Raw genomic sequence first — 17,244 nt, 5'->3', positions numbered from 1 at the left:
GTGTGTGTACATGCCTGAGTATATAAAATATTTAGAATAATGGACATGGAAGAAGGAGGGATGTTGCTTTTTGCTGATAAAACACTAATAGGTAATTGCCATGCCTTAGATAGTGCTGAAGTAACTAGACCAGATACAATGTGTGTTGCAAGCAATGGGCATAGGATATGTAGTTCTATATGTTCAGCACCCAGCTGATCATGCACACTGGAACACAAGCCATACATTATGGCTCTTGTGAAATCCATGAAGTCTGAAAATACATTGAACAGACTCCTAAGAGTATGTTGTAAAATAAATCTTTGCTGATAGATTAATATGATAAGTTGCAATGAATAAATACATAGATAGCCAGATAAACATTTTATATTGAGGTAGTTAACCCTCAACACCAGTGCCAAAAAAACAACACCTGTGAAGTTTGTTTAGCAGTCCACTAGCAACAAGCAGAGTGGAGGATCTCTATCACTGGCATCATAGCCTTACTTTTATTTAACTTTTCTGAAAGAATTTCTTACAGACTTGAGCAATTACCCTCTAATGTTCTGGATGTATGTGGCCAGTGTCTAGTAGATGAAAGTAACTCCCTCCCAGAAGTTAGGAAGAAGGACTGCACTGGCTTTCTTAATGGCTAGTACATTAAGCTGTATTAATGCACTTCCTGCTTCATCCCATATGAGGCATGCTATGAACATGTGATTCAGCTCTCAGGAATGATATGCAGTGTGTTTAAAATTATCTTTTCCCTTCACTGTGCATATTACAAGTGTGGTAACTGTACATCCTCTCACTTGGGAGTATTCATTTTCCCAAACCAAGCATACAAGTGATTTAATTCAGTCTTTGTAATGGATGTTTATGTCTCTGCCTTGATGAAAATATGTCTGTACTTGAGGTTATGTAAAATGGAGTGTGTGCTTAATGGGGTATTGCAAAGTACAGACTTGTGTAAATCGCTTGCATATGGATATTGCTGCACAAATAACATTGCAAACAGAGAAAGTGAATGATTAGAGAGTTTTTACAGGCAAACTAAGCAGTATCCTTTTTATTTCATATATGTACTGTTTTCTCAGTGTCATAGCGCATATATTTGATTTCCTAGCAGCATTTGTTTTTGTGCTGTCAGCAGCTGGTTGTGTTTCTATCCTTACATGGACATAGAATTTCCGCATCATTTTGTTTCCTATTTATTTCACTTATTCATAGATTTGTACAGTCATTTTTTGAGGTATATTTTTTTATTTTATGTTATTTATGTTATAACTAGCAATTGACAAACATCAGGCACATGTCCAGTTGAGGTGTATGCCTTTGCTTGCTCTTACCTTACAGATATTGTAAACATTGAGCATGATTTGGGAATTGCCATGCATAGGTAATGCACTACATTAACAGTAAATGTTATTGAATAACATTATATTAAGTGATTTCTTCACACTTTGAGACAGCAGTCCATTATGATCCTCTTGGAACTAGGATACTTCTGGCCTCATTTGGTAATATTCAGTTGATGGGTGGGTGGCTAGCTGAGCTGCTTAGGGCAGCAGAGATACCATGGTGATGGGCCTAATTTATGCTACCCCAGCATTTTGGAATGCCATGCATGTGTTACAGAGAAAAGTACATTTAATCATAGACTGAAAAAAACTTAAAGAACATAATATTTGAGAATACTAGAAGTGTATATGCAAGACAAAACAATACATTTATGGAATAAAAGCATGCTTTGGTTTGCTCATCTATAAGTATTGTCTATTCACTGTAGTAAGCATAACAAAAGAATAGATAAACTTGGTTGGGGTGCTTAAAAAGAGCAATAACTGATTTGAGGGCTTGAGTTAGGACATCCCTCTATGGACTTAAACAGTATTAGGAAGACAAATGATTCAGAAAACTTTGTGCATGTGTGTATGTGTATACATGTTTTGTATACGTGTGTGTGTGTGTGTGTGTGTGTGTGTGTGTGTGTGTGTGTGTGTGTGTGTGTGTGTGTGTGTGTGTGTGTGTGTGCTTGCGTGTGCACGCACGTGTGTGTGAGACAGAGTGCATGTGTATGAATTGTAGTTTGATAGTTATTTGGATTTATGCTAACAGCTGTTTATTACAAAGGCTAGTAATAGCTGTCGTTCTGTTCAAGTCATAATGTAGACAGAATGCATCAGGAAGCTTGTCAAAAATAAACTTCAGTACTGCTGTTAAATGCTGACAGGATGATATACCTGATACAACTGATGCTACAAAAAATGATATCTTCTTCCAGTGCTGTAGCAGGCAGGATGTTGTTCCATGCCACCTGTGAGGTGAGTTTTGTAATGGACTCAAGCAGTTGTAGGCTTTGCCAAGGGAAGCTAGGATGAAGACCAGTGTCCAGATCTCTTTTCCTAGTGGAAAGCTTTGGGAAGACCTAATGCCTGGAAAATATCTGGTGAAGACCAGAAGTCTTGCAGTACATCATAACATGGGGGGGGGGGTGATGATTTGCTAATGTCACCTCTCTAGCTTCCAAATAGATACTATAACCATTTAGCATTAAAATGATGGCTCCCAGCCCTGTACTCAAAAGTCCCTTTATGATCCCCCACTACTGAGTTCTAACTAAGAGTCATGAAGAGGTCATCTTCCTGAGGACTCAGTGGGACCACCTAGAGAAGGTTCTTGTCTTGAACACCTGGTAAGAAGCACCTGAAAGATCAATGGCTGGGCAAGTGTGGGGAGTAGGGGGTAAAACTGGAGACTGTGCTGGGTTCACAGGAGGTTAATTAAAAATGTTATATAGTTATATCTCTGTCTAGCTATATCTATTTTTCATTTACTCTGCCAAGATGGCTGCTCACAGACAGAGTGAATGACTGTGAAATATCACTCAGTGTTCTGTTCATTGAATTTTTAAGATTTCAGTTTTACAAGAACATCAACTCTGTGTGGGTAAGGTAAATATGGGTCTGTGAAAGCAATGCCGATACCTTTCGATATTCTGAAGATTTCAGCAGTAGGGAGTGTTTGTATGACTATAGGTGGGTTAGGGTAACAGTAAGGGTTAAGTAATGGGATAGGTAGTGCAGTATATGTGTGCTGGGGCATGTACATGTGTCTGTGCTGTCTATCCCATTACTTAAGAGTAAGGGTTACGTAATGGGATAGGTAGTGCAGTATATGTGTGCTGGGGCATGTACATGTGTCTGTGCTGTCTATCCCATTACTTAAGAGTAAGGGTTACGTAATGGGATAGATAGTGCAGTATATGTGTGCTGGGGCATGTACATGTGTCTGTACTGTCTATCCCATTTAATAAGGGGTTACGTAATGGGATAGATAGTGCAGTATATGTGTGCTGGGGCATGTACATGTGTCTGTGCTGTCTATCCCATTACTTAAGAGTAAGGGTTACGTAATGGGATAGATGGTGCAGTATATGTGTGCTGGGGCATGTACATGTGTCTTTGCTGTCTGTCCCATTACTTAAGAGTAAGGGTTACGTAATGGGATAGATAGTGCAGTATATGTGTGCTGGGGCAAGTACATGTGTCTGTGCTGTCTATCCCATTACTTAAGAGTAAGGGTTAAGTAATGGGATAGGTAGTGCAGTATATGTGTGCTGGGGCATGTACATGTGTCTGTGCTGTCTATCCCATTACTTAAGAGTAAGGGTTACGTAATGGGATAGGTAGTGCAGTATATGTGTGCTGGGGCATGTACATGTGTCTGTGCTGTCTATCCCATTACTTAAGAGTAAGGGTTACGTAATGGGATAGGTAGTGCAGTATATGTGTGCTGGGGCATGTACATGTGTCTGTACTGTCTATCCCATTACTTAAGAGTAAGGGTTACGTAATGGGATAGATAGTGCAGTATATGTGTGCTGGGGCATGTACATGTGTCTGTGCTGTCTATCCCATTACTTAAGAGTAAGGGTTACGTAACGGGATAGATAGTGTAGTATATGTGTGCTGGGGCATGTACATGTGTCTGTGCTGTCTATCCCATTACTTAAGAGTAAGGGTTAAGTAATGGGATAGGTAGTGCAGTATATGTGTGCTGGGGCATGTACATGTGTCTGTGCTGTCTATCCCATTACTTAAGAGTAAGGGTTACGCAATGGGATAGATAGTGCAGTATATGTGTGCTGGGGCATGTACATGTATCTGTGCTGTCTATCCCATTACTTAAGAGTAAGGGTTACGTAATGGGATAGATAGTGCAGTATATGTGTGCTGGGGCATGTACATGTGTCTGTGCTGTCTATCCCATTAATTAAGAGTAAGGGTTAAGTAATGGGATAGATAGTGCAGTATATGTGTGCTGGGGCATGTACATGTGTCTGTGCTGTCTATCCCATTACTTAAGAGTAAGGGTTATGTAATGGGATAGATAGTGCAGTATATGTGTGCTGGGGCATGTACATGTGTCTGTGCTGTCTATCCCATTACTTAAGAGTAAGGGTTACGTAATGGGATAGATAGTGAATGACTGTGAAATATCACTCAGTGTTCTGTTCATTGAATTTTTAAGATTTCAGTTTTACAAGAACATCAACTCTGTGTGGGTAAGGTAAATATGGGTCTGTGAAAGCAATGCCGATACCTTTCGATATTCTGAAGGTTTCAGCAGTAGGGAGTGTTTGTATGACTATAGGTGGGTTAGGGTAACAGTAAGGGTTAAGTAATGGGATAGGTAGTGCAGTATATGTACATGTGTCTGTGCTGTCTATCCCATTACTTAAGAGTAAGGGTTATGTAATGGGATAGGTAGTGCAGTATATGTGTGCTGGGGCATGTACATGTGTCTGTGCTGTCTATCCCATTACTTAAGAGTAAGGGTTAAGTAACGGGATAGATAGTGCAGTATATGTGTGCTGGGGCATGTACATGTGTCTGTGCTGTCTATCCCATTACTTAAGAGTAAGGGTTACGTAACGGGATAGATAGTGCAGTATATGTGTGCTGGGGCATGTACATGTGTCTGTGCTGTCTATCCCATTACTTAAGAGTAAGGGTTAAGTAATGGGATAGGTAGTGCAGTATATGTGTGCTGGGGCATGTACATGTGTCTGTGCTGTCTATCCCATTAATTAAGAGTAAGGGTTAAGTAATGGGATAGATAGTGCAGTATATGTGTGCTGGGGCATGTACATGTGTCTGTGCTGTCTATCCCATTACTTAAGAGTAAGGGTTACGTAATGGGATAGATAGTGCAGTATATGTGTGCTGGGGCATGTACATGTGTCTGTGCTGTCTATCCCATTACTTAAGAGTAAGGGTTACGTAATGGGATAGATAGTGCAGTATATGTGTGCTGGGGCATGTACATGTGTCTGTGCTGTCTTTTGCAGTGGTAGTCTTGTGGAAAGGGTTTTTCAAAGGTAAAGTGCAGGATTAGGTTTAGGGGCAGGGACAGGAGCAGGGTTAAGGTCAGTAGGTATTAGTAAGGTTGTACGGGGGGCTTTGCCCCTAACCCTGCCCCTTACCTTTGAAAACAAAAACTTTGCATAACACTATCACCATTCAAACAAATTATGTCTGAATATGTGGTAGGGTTTTGCTGAATTGATCACAAAAGGAAACTGTCCATTTCATTTTGCAATCTTTTTTTTTTTATGTTGTTATTTCTTTATTATACTGATTTTCATAATGCTGGCATCGATAATTTCAGTGTTGCTACCTTTGTGTTTTGATAAATGTGAGTGTGTGTGTGTGTGTGTGTGTGTGTGTGTGTGTGTGTGTGTGTGTGTGTGTGTGTGTGTGTGTGTGTGTGTGTGTGTAGATAGATAGATATCTGATGGAGTAAGCACTAGTATGTTAATATGGTCTGACACACACCAAGGTCCCAATATTACATGTGTGCTTCTTTTGGGAGTGTGGATTAATGTGTGTAGCCCTAGCCTTGTCAATTTGTAGGTACTGTTCTATTCAATGCAAATACCTGGGTCACTGTGACATTACAAGATTATTAATATTTGTTTTAGAAGTTGCATGTAGTTACATGCTCTACAGCACTTTTTTCAGGTAGTTTATGTTCTGTTGGTCAATAAGAAGTGCGTGTCCATCTTCACAGTCATGTACAATTAGGTCAGTAATTGTGAAGCCCAACAGGTTGGATTCTCAGTTTTCTTTTATTTAGGTGTAATTGTGGGAGTGATAAGCAATTGTGTAAATGTATGCTGTTAGTGATATGGAGCAGTATGGCAAAAGCTTTCTTACTTGGAGATTATATCTACATTTCCCAACAACACCCGAATTATGATGCACTGTGCAACACAGAGGGAGGCCTTCATGTCTTCTTTACATGAATATACTGAACATGAAGGAGCCATATAAGATGATAACCTATCAATATATGAATACCAAATTCTATCTGCACATCCCTGTTTGATTTATTATTGCTATCTTGTAACATTTCAGCTGAGCCCAATATGTTTGAGTGTTGTATAGTTTGATGCTATATCTCTTTTTGTGAGGCAATGCTTTAGTATGGTTTACTGCTCGAGTTGGTGAATGTATTGCCTCACACACACCCCCACCCCAGCATCACCAAACACATGGTAATACATAAGCAGCTCATACCTGATATGTATAGGCATTGTACAGCCATGATTACTATGTATGAGTTTACATAATGCAAGGTGCAATTGAGGTGACATTTTTGTTGGGAGTTATAGATTTTGCAGTTTTACTGCTTTTTTTTTTTTACACTATTTAATTTTTATACAGGTTGCTGGCTGTCTTACCATTAACTGTTTGTTAGATTTAGCACTGGCTAAGTGTCTTTGTGGACAGAGAAAGCATATGACAGGGTGCCTAGAGAGGAGTTGTGGTATTGTATGAGGAAGTCGGGAGTGTCAGAGAAGTATGTAAGAGTGGTACAGGATATATACAAGGGTAGTGTGACAGTGGTGAGGTCTAGGGTGGGAGTGATGGATGCATTTAAGGTGCAGGTGGGATTACATCAAGGATCAGCTCTGAGCCCTTTCTTATTTGCAATGGTGATGGACAGGTTGATAGATGAGATCAGACAGGAGTCCCTGTGGACTATGATGTTTGCAGATGACATTGTGATCTATAGTGAGAGTAGGGAACAGGTGGAGGAGACCCTGAAGAGGTGGAGATATGCTCTAGAGAGAAGAGGAATGAAGGTCAGCAGGACTAAGACAGAATATATGTGTGTGAATGAGAGGGAGGATAGAGGAATGGTGAGGATGCAGGGAGTAGAGGTGGCGAAGGTGGATGAGTTTAAATACTTGGGATCAACAGTTCAGAGTAATGGTGAGTGTGGAAGAGAGGTGAAGAAGAGAGTACAGGCAGGGTGGAGTGGGTGGAGAAGAGTGTCAGGAGTGATTTGTGATAGACGAGTACCAGTAAGAGTGAAAGGGAAGGTCTACAAGAGGGTAGTGAGACCAGCTATATTATATGAGTTGAAGACAGTGGCATTGACAAAAAGGCAGGAGTCAGAGCTTGACTTGGCAGAGTTAAAGATGTTAAGATTTGCACTGAGTATGACGAGGATAGACAGGATTAGGAATAAGTATATTAGAGGGTCAGCCCAGGTTGGAAGGTTTGGAGACAAAGCCAGAGAGGCAAGATTATGTTGGTTTGGACATGTGCTGAGGAGGGATGCTGGGTGTATTGGGAAAAAGATGCTAAGAATGAAACTGCCAGGGAACAGGAAAAGAGGAAGGCCTAAGATAAGGTTTATGGATGTGGTGAGAGAGGACATGCAGGTGGTTGGTGTGACAGAGCAAGATGCAGAGGACAGGAAGAAATGGAAATAGTTGATCCACTGTGGTGACCACTAACTGGAGCAGCCGAAAGAAGAAGAAGATTGGGTAAGCAAAAACAGTCAACATATCCTTCTGCTGTGTGTGTTCTCAAATATATATATATATATATATATATATATATTTGTTTGTGTCTTTTGGCTTTTCCCAGTTAGGGGTCATCACAGCAGAACTCCGGTCCGCTAATGATTGGCAGTAGATTTTTACATGCTGGCTTGCCGGGCCTAACACACAACCTTCAATGAAGGAACTCCCATTCACACATATCGCCACACAGAACACGCTCTAACTGAGAATTGAACGGGCAACGTCTAACTGTGAGGTGACAACGCTACCGCAACACCACCACCGCAGATATCATACATTACTTCTGAATTATATGTGGGATTCTGCAATGCAAAAGTCAATTGCCATTGTTCAGTCATGCATTATTAAACCAGTTTATAGTTCATTATATAAATTACTGACATTCAAAACAAGATTCGACATTTGTGGTCTTTCATTTATGTTTCACCATCCTGCTTTTAGTTTATTTCTCAGCTTACATACAGCTAACCACATTTACACTCAAGCAGAGACATAGAAATATCACACCAAGATGAATCATTTCAACACCATATCATGCACAACTGTATGTGTATAACAATGCTGTTATCGCTCCCTCAGTTTGAAAGGTAGCTTGGTTATGTCTGTGGAGGGTACTTTCAAAGTTAATGTTATAAGCTGCTACTTATCAACACCTTGTGATAACTGTTTAATCTTTCATTTTTCAGGTATCTACCAAAACACGTTCAGAGGGTTTTAAGGACTACCTCTTTTCCAGACTCTATTCACTTGTGCTGTTTTGTGGATGCCATTTCTTTTTGAGGATGATTTGTCTTCCAGACTGCACACATTCATCAGATAAGTTTACACCTATTTCATGTGGTGTCTTTTTCTTTTTAAAATCAGTCAGTACTAAGGCATTTTTGTTGCTCACTCTGAATGTCTGTTTGGTCTTATTTCTTAAGGCAAGTTAAGAGTTTAGGACAAAAATAGTTGTATCTTCCTCATGTAACCTGTGACAGTACAAATGTGTTGCATGTAATACCAAAGTGGTTCAAAGCCTGCCACACTAAGCAATATTACAATTCAGCTTATAATTTGGAATAGGTTTTTTTTTCAGCTAGTAAAGACATTTGGTTGTGCCAAACAGTGACACTTCCCTGAAAAACAGATTATTAAGAGCTTAGCATGTGCATGTGTGTACTGAACTCCATCAATCTGGAGTCAGTTTATTGTCGTTAACAGTTGAACAAGCATGTCAGAACACCTGTGAATGGAAAATTCATAGAAATACCTAGTGTGTTCTTTCACCTGTACCTTTTGGATTCTCTTCTGCATTTTTAATAGTGCTGAAATTATTTGCACAATGATTTTATTTTGTAATATCTTTGTCCAAAATTTTCTCCATGGATACCTAGGAAATATATGCTCTGCATAGTTACATTTTCCTGGTTAGCAAATGGAAATAAATGAATGCCCTATACTTCACCTGTGTCCAAAATGTAATGTACCACCTGTACATAATTGTTAAATGTTGATTGGTATATCCAACATCTATATAGTCCTCACCCCCACATAAAAACACATAACAGTGGTTAAGCAGAACCTAACTCACCTGTGCTCATAATATAATTGGATGGCTATGCATAATTGGTTCAGATTATCTACTGTAGCCAACAGCAGTGTGGCCTGACAATCTCCCACAAACACACAGTAATGTGTAAATGCCACATGCCTCCCCAGTTTCCAAAAGGTAACTTAACGGCTGGAGGTAATTTCTTCACAGTGGCTGCAGCAGCTACCAGCTCTGTGACCTGATATCCACTTCTGCTCCTTAAACACATGACAATGAATAAGCACCACAAGTGCCCCCATTTCCAAAGGGTAAGCTACTAGCTCTGGGCATTTGCTTTAAGTTGTCTGCTGCTGCTGCCAGGTTCTGTATTGCCTGTAAATCCATCTAAACACCTTATTCAGTGTACAAACTGTAATCTAGTGGAGGTGAGTAATTGCTTTACAGTGGATGCTTGAGTCATTGACTGCAGCGCTTGATTCCCCCCCTTCCCCACAGCTCTCAAGTGCCCAAACATGTGATCTACTGAAAATGGGGAGGGGTAACTGCTCGATGAGTGATCTGATAGTATAGTGGATATACTGATTTTATACTATGACAAAGGTGATGACCGCTTTATCATATTATGTGTACATGAATTTTCTGTCACTACCATATGGACAAGGCTGGCAGTGAGAATGTCATGATATAGCATTCATCATTAGACCCTAGTGCTACCATGATGTTTGCAGGGCTCTATGCAGTGCTTTACAGTCAGTCATTCTGCATGTAGCATTTTTAAGAATGACACCTTAAAACATACAGGGCCGGATTCACGAAACATCCGTGTAAGACTTAATATGTCTTACTCGAAGGCTGCAGTTGAACGGTATGATGTCAGCATGCCATGAATATTCATGAGGGCATTCTGACTCATCCGTAACTCTTACACGGACTGAGTAGGCAAGCAGGGGGTGTGTCTGACTGCCGAGCAGTCTAAAAGTCTGCGCCCCTGCAAGGTTTTAAAAAGCATAGTGTCAACAGACAAGAGCGAGTTCGCTCAAATGTACTTGCACCCAACACCACACTCCCTGACACTGTAAACACCCATCACAGTTATAAAACGTAACAAATAAATATATATTTTTAAATCCACGATATAGCTGCCCGTATTTGCGCTTGTTTGCGCGGGTGTGCCTATTGCTTAACCACAGTTAGCAATTGTGATATTGAAGAGCATATAAGAACTACTTATGCAAATTAATCCAAATTGCAATAGCATAATGGTAGAGCGCATGTGCAAAGAGGAGGCATTCACGGTTCGAGTCCCACCACTCCCCTTCTTTTTTATGTTTTAAATCAGAATTTGAAATAATACCAGACATATATGATTAAAATTTAATTAAAAGCAGTGAAATGGCCAATGTACCAGTGAACAAAATATATATTTTTAATAATAGCCTGCTGTTAAGCAGTGCTGTACCCAGGTAAACAGGGGTGCCCATAGTTTAATAGCGCTTAACCAAGCTAAACAGAGGTGCCCATAGTTTAATAGCACTTTACCCAGTGCAATAGAGTTGCCCAAAGTTTAAAAGTGCTTTACCCAGCGCAATGTGTTTGCGGGGACGTGCGAGCTGCGCCAACCAGGGCACCTTAGGGCACCGTGGAGCAACGTAGAGCTAGGTTGCTTAAACACAGCCACACCCCCTAGCCTGTCTAGACAGTATTAAAATAAAAGAGTGACAAGGTTCGAACCCAGGACTCTGTGCATCATAATCAAAGCACAGAACCACTAAGCCATTACAGCTTAGGAAAAACAGCCACTATTAGTGTACATATACATAGAAATGGTAGATTAACCATTACTAAGTAGGTCTGCAGTCAGCGTAGAATTCTCAAAAACGGCCAATCACAAAAAAGTGCGGGAAATGAGGCATATTTAAGTCCCATAGGCGGGAATACTCGCCATAACTGATTGTGGTACCCACTTGCAGTCAGGATGGCTGGTGTCAGAGAAGGTAATTGCTTTAGAGTGCAAAGGTGGGGCATTGAGAAGTCTAAATATCTGGTTTGGCTCCTAGTCCACCAACATGAAGGCCGACTCATGCAGGGCCAGGTTCAATAGGGAGCGTACAAGGCAGAGGCGTGGAACCAGTTGCCACATGATCTTACCAGTGCGACAGGCATTCCCAGGACTGGTGAGCAGGTCCGTCACCACCATGCGGACCTGAAACGTCAAAAGGAGGACCAGCTGAACCGATGGATCCAGGAGGCCCATCATATGCCCAATGCCCCACTACTGAGTAAGTATCCATGTAATTAAGTATGTAAGAAATGCTATCCTAGCCTATAGTATGGATATGTATGTTCCAATATCCCTTCATTTATATTACAGCTGCAGGTGCTTGTTCCATGAATCGGCAAGCCTATGCTGATAGGCTGTTAAGGCTGTGCCACCAGGCAGGTTAGTAATTATTCAGCTGGTATTATTATAGAATATAAGTGAGACAGCCTGTAAAATAGTTCAGTGTTGTAACACAGTAATAAAGATCAAATAAGCCTAGAATAAAGCTTCTGTTAGTATTCTAACATCAGATAAGTGATTCAGCCTGAAAAAGAGTATTGTAATCCATTAATAAAGAGTAAACAAGTCTCAAATAGAGTTTCCACCCGTATTGTAATATCAGATAACTGCTTCAGCCTGAAAATGAGTGTTCTAATCCATCAATAAAGGACAGACAAGTCTTGAATACATCCTTGTATATACTGTCATATGAAATAAGTGAGTCAGCTGGAAAGGATTGTTGTAAGCCAGTAATAAATGTTAATAAAGCCTGGAATTAAGTACCATCCTGAAATGTAAATATAAAATAAGTGAGAGAGTGTGAGAAAGAGTTTGAAGCTACCAATAAAGGTGTAAGAAGTCTGTAATAAAGGTATACTGCATGCACTACATAATGAAATGAATGAGACAGCCACAACCAAAGAGTGAAATGTTTTTAATAAAGTACAATACCTGGACTGTGTCCATCCCACATTTTGGATATGTTGTTGTACCCTTGCATTATGGAGATAGTATGGATGGATGAAATGCTGAACAGCCACAGTTGTCTAGGCCCATATAAACTGGCTGATGGGAATGCCAGTATCTCAGAGGAATATTTATAGTCCTCAACTGTTTCATGTATAGTATGTACATGTCAATCCGATACATGAGCAGCTTGTGCTTGTGATCCCACAAATGTCAATGTGTTGCTAGAACTGTACGTAACTATTCAAATGTAGCAGGATACTTTACCTGAACACAGCCAGATATGAACATATATGAATACAAATGGTATGTATATTAATGTAGCAGTAACATCTCCATCACCAGCATTTCTAAGGTTACATACAGGGAACTGTACTAATACACGTAGGGGATATATATCTGCAGCTAGTAGGAATGTACAGTATACGTATAAGTATTTTAAGTTGTTAATGTAATATTTTACCATCCTGTGTTATGTTCACAAATGATGCCATTCCACACCAAACTGGGTATGTCTATTCACAATTAATTCATATGGACATTTGTCCTGTTGGTTTATACATATCTGCATGTACGTTGATGCATGTGCTCTTTCACATATCCAAACCTGATGGCCCGTTGCCACCAATCAACCCTGCATGCTGTTGGAATGTCCACTGTTGTTCTAAATATGCATGTGTTATGCTTGCTGTTCAACGTTTGGAATTCATGTGTGTTTGGTTAATGGGAATACTAATGCATGCTGTTACAACTAATGTGGAATGGTGTTGTTTGTTACTAACCCAAAATGCCATTAAATACTGCTAAACATAAGACAACAGGGAAGGCGGGTCCCAGCGGACCCACCTCTCCCACCTCAGCTGGCGATTGCACCTGGCACCAGTGCCCAGCCCAGGACCTCCTCCTCTGGTGGCCCTGTGCCACCTTTTGGTGGAAGCACTGCAGGGGATGGGGTTCACCCCCCCTTCTGCAAGCATGGCTGAAGGAGAGCCTCCACTCACCCTCCAAAGGGTCCGGGCTGTGGTGCGTAGTGAGATCAGGCGTTCCATTACTGATCCCCTACGCCAGCTTGAGGCGAGAGTGGCTCAACTCACGGGTGTGCCTGCCCCTCCTATCCGGCTCCCAGCACAGCCTCAGCCTGGGCTGTGAAGGCACATTGGTAACTGCCCATGGGTGAGGATCTCAGTTCCACTGTTGCCATCTGTGGGCTCATGGGCTTGCGATATCCAAGCATCCATCCTCATCAATTGTGTGTACCCATCACATGTGTCATACTCCGCCCCTGTATGCGTCTTGTTTGTCTTGTCTGTTAACCTCCCCAACCCACCTCCCTCAATATTCCTACTTCCTTTACCTCACATTCCACTCCTACCTGAAAAAAAATAAAAAAAGGGCAATCTGTGCCCAGAAAACAATTACGCCCCATACATAGCTGCCCATTTCACACACATGTCTGCTGGACATGTAAACTGATAATAACAATTGGCTGTACAACATACTTTGTTGTCCTCACTCCTCTCTCAGGGGTGGAAGGTTTTAAATTTCACTCTAAATTTCTAACATATGCACAGCTGTTGCTGGTAAAGAATTGGGCAGCTATGGGCCTTCCCTACATCCTTCCTGCACATCCTGAGCTTGTTGTCCTACTGTCCTACCCTCTTTGTGCCCCCTTTTTCACCACTTTCCTATTTCCCCATTTTCTTTTCTTTAAAAGAAATTAGCGTGGGTGTTAGCGTGAGTAAGCACTTTTAAGCAGTAGTCAGCGGGTATGCGCTTGTGTGCACTTAGCTAAGCATAGATAAGCATAGCTAAGCATCGCACAAACCCACGCAAACCCGCTTACAACTGCTTAAAAGTGCCTTAGTCACTCTGTATGACAAGGCCTGTAGTCTGCTCATCAGCAAAATAAAATACCCCTGTCAGTCTTGAACCCCGCACCTTGGACACACTAGACTGCATGAATTACCACTGAGCCACAGCAGATTTACAATAACTTGTTGCTGTAATAAATATATCATGCATTACTATGAGGGAATGTAAAGGGAAAATAGGAATGCCATAACACAAATCTTGTACGGTGGGCCTTAACCAGCAGGTGTTGTTGAATTGCATAACATGACTGTGAAAAGAGAATCAGCCATGCTAGTAGGGAATAAGGTTACAGTAGCAACTTACAAACCCCACACAGTATCAGGGCAAGATAAACACTGGCATATTTGCATAGGTCACAGGCCAGACCTCCCAACAGTGACTGCTCTACAGTGATGACCCTGATTTGTAAACAAATGTTAGCTGTGCACCTCTGACTCCCTGTGAAATGTACTAACAGTAGGCAGAAAGGTGTTGAATCTCACTTAATAACAAATGTCAATAAGTGAGAGTAGACACCGCTTGCACATCAGAAAAGGTGTAGTAATAGAAATGCTCTGAATCACCCAAAGTCTGGACTGCAAAATGTCTGAACTATATGATAGGTGTATCCTAGTTATATGTACCTTTCCATGAGGCTGTTTAAATATATACATGAGAGTATCTGAGGCCTGGAAGAGTCAGAAACACACAAGCATATCAGCTTGTCTGCTGTTACACACTCTGCAAATAGCTGTAGAATGAATCCAACAAGCATGCCCTTATGTAGAAGTACAACACAGAAATAGCAAAGGTTGTAGCCATGTACTGCTAGCAACCACCTGTGACAATGCCATTGTTCAGGTGCTGAAAAGACTGCTGTGGTGCACAGTCAAAGAATACTAGGCTGACCTCTGTCTACCATCTGGATATGTCCACAGGTGGGAGCTACTCAGACATACTACAAGCCTTCATAGACTTACAGGTACACAGCAACTCTGCATGTTCAGTAAGATAAACATCACACGATAATAAATAATGCACACTGCAGTTCTGCACCCCTACCCAAAGGTACTATATACCTGCGTAGTCAGGCACAACCAAGGTTGTAGGTAGGCATACACAGTACAGAAATATGTCCAGTCATCCTGAGCAGACTGTGCTAATGCCAACACAAACCACAAACTGTTCAGATGTGAGTAACGTACTAATGACAGTGTAGCAGTTCACAAACAGTGCATGTGCCTGATATTCATAATTGGTAATACAACATACTTAGATGTCCTCACCACTCTCTCAGAGGTGGAAGGTTTCAAATATCCCACCTAATATATTGCATATGCACAGCTGTTGCTGGTAAAGAAATGAGCAGCTATGGACCTTCTCCACACCCATCATGTACATCCCAAGCTAGTTTCCCTACTGTCTTCCCCTCTCTGAGCACCCTTTATCACTACATTCCTATCTCCCCATTTACTTTCCTGTCAAAGACATGAGCGCAGGGGTTAGCGGGAGTGAGCACTTGTAAACAGTAGTAAGTGGGTTTGCACCAGTGTGCGCATGTGTGCGCCTCGCTTAGCATTGCTAAGATATGATAAGCTCCGCCAACCTTAGCTTACTATTGCTAACATAAAATGAGCTAAGCTAAGCTTAGCTTAGTATTGCTTAAATACACTAAGGTGAGCTAAGCGTTGCTTAGCATCGGTAAGCATCGCGCAAACCCGCGCCAACTCACAACTGCTTCAAAGTGCCTTTGTCACTCTGTATGACAAGGCCCTTGTATTGCTCAGCAGCAAAATAAAATACCCTTGTCAGTCTCAAACCCCACACCTCGGACTCACCAGTCTGCATGATGTACCACTAAGCCACAGCGTATATAGAATAACTTGGTGCTGAAAGAAATATAACATGCATTACAAGGAGTGCATGTAAAGGGAAAATAGGAAAGCCATAGGAATACATTGCAATAAAGAAATATGACATGCATTACAAGGACTGGATGTAAAGGGAAAATAGGAAAGCCATAGGAATTCATTGCAATAAAGAAATATGACATGCATTACAAGGACTGGATGTAAAGGGAAAATAGGACAGCCATAGGAATACATTGCAATAAAGAAATATGACATGCATTACAAGGACTGGATGTAAAGGGAAAATAGGAAAGCCATAGGAATACATTGCAATAAAGAAATATGACATGCATTACAAGGACTAGATGTAAAGGGAAAATAGGAAAGCCATAGGAATACATTGCAATAAAGAAATATGACATGCATTACAAGGACTGGATGTAAAGGGAAAATAGGAAAGCCATTGGAATACATTGCAATAACTACTGTTGTATGCCAGTTAATTCCCTAATTCCAAAATAAAGTACATACTCCCATGTATCCAGTGTTAGCATTAGGAGGTGTGAGTAAACTTACACACTGAGAAGAATGTACTTGAAGAAGCAACAGTCAGGTTTTAGTACAACATGCATTTCACTGGCTACAACCCAGCTTCAGATATGAGACATATACCAACCTTCTGATTGACACAACAGTGTCCACAGCAAACAAGCATGGTCCCCACCTTGCAAAACTGAAAGGCCTACGCCTACCTAACCTATCATTTTATAGCAATGTCCTGAAATCACACTGAGAACTGCAATTACAACACAGCAGGCTGCATGCAATTACTAAATGGTGGGCACCAATTGGTGCAGAGGCCATCACACGCACATGTGCAGATACCTACAAAAGCAGCTTGTACCTGCTGTCCACACATGCAATAATATCATTGCAGCAACTGGAGAGATAAAGAGAGAGCAAGCGAGAGAGACAGACAGACAGAGAAACAGTTGGAGAGACCAAACCAAAAAAAAAAAAAAAAAAAAACAGAGGCAGTTGGAGACACCGACCAACCAAAACAAAAATTAAAACAAACAGAGGCAGTGGAGGACACTGACCTAAATAAATAAAAATAAAAAACATCAACAGGTGCAACAGA

Source organism: Protopterus annectens, chromosome 2.part0 (assembly GCF_019279795.1).
Source record: "Protopterus annectens isolate FY-2018-M chromosome 2.part0, PAN1.0, whole genome shotgun sequence".
NCBI classification, from domain to species: domain Eukaryota; kingdom Metazoa; phylum Chordata; order Ceratodontiformes; family Protopteridae; genus Protopterus; species Protopterus annectens.
This window is presented reverse-complemented; position numbering follows the sequence as displayed.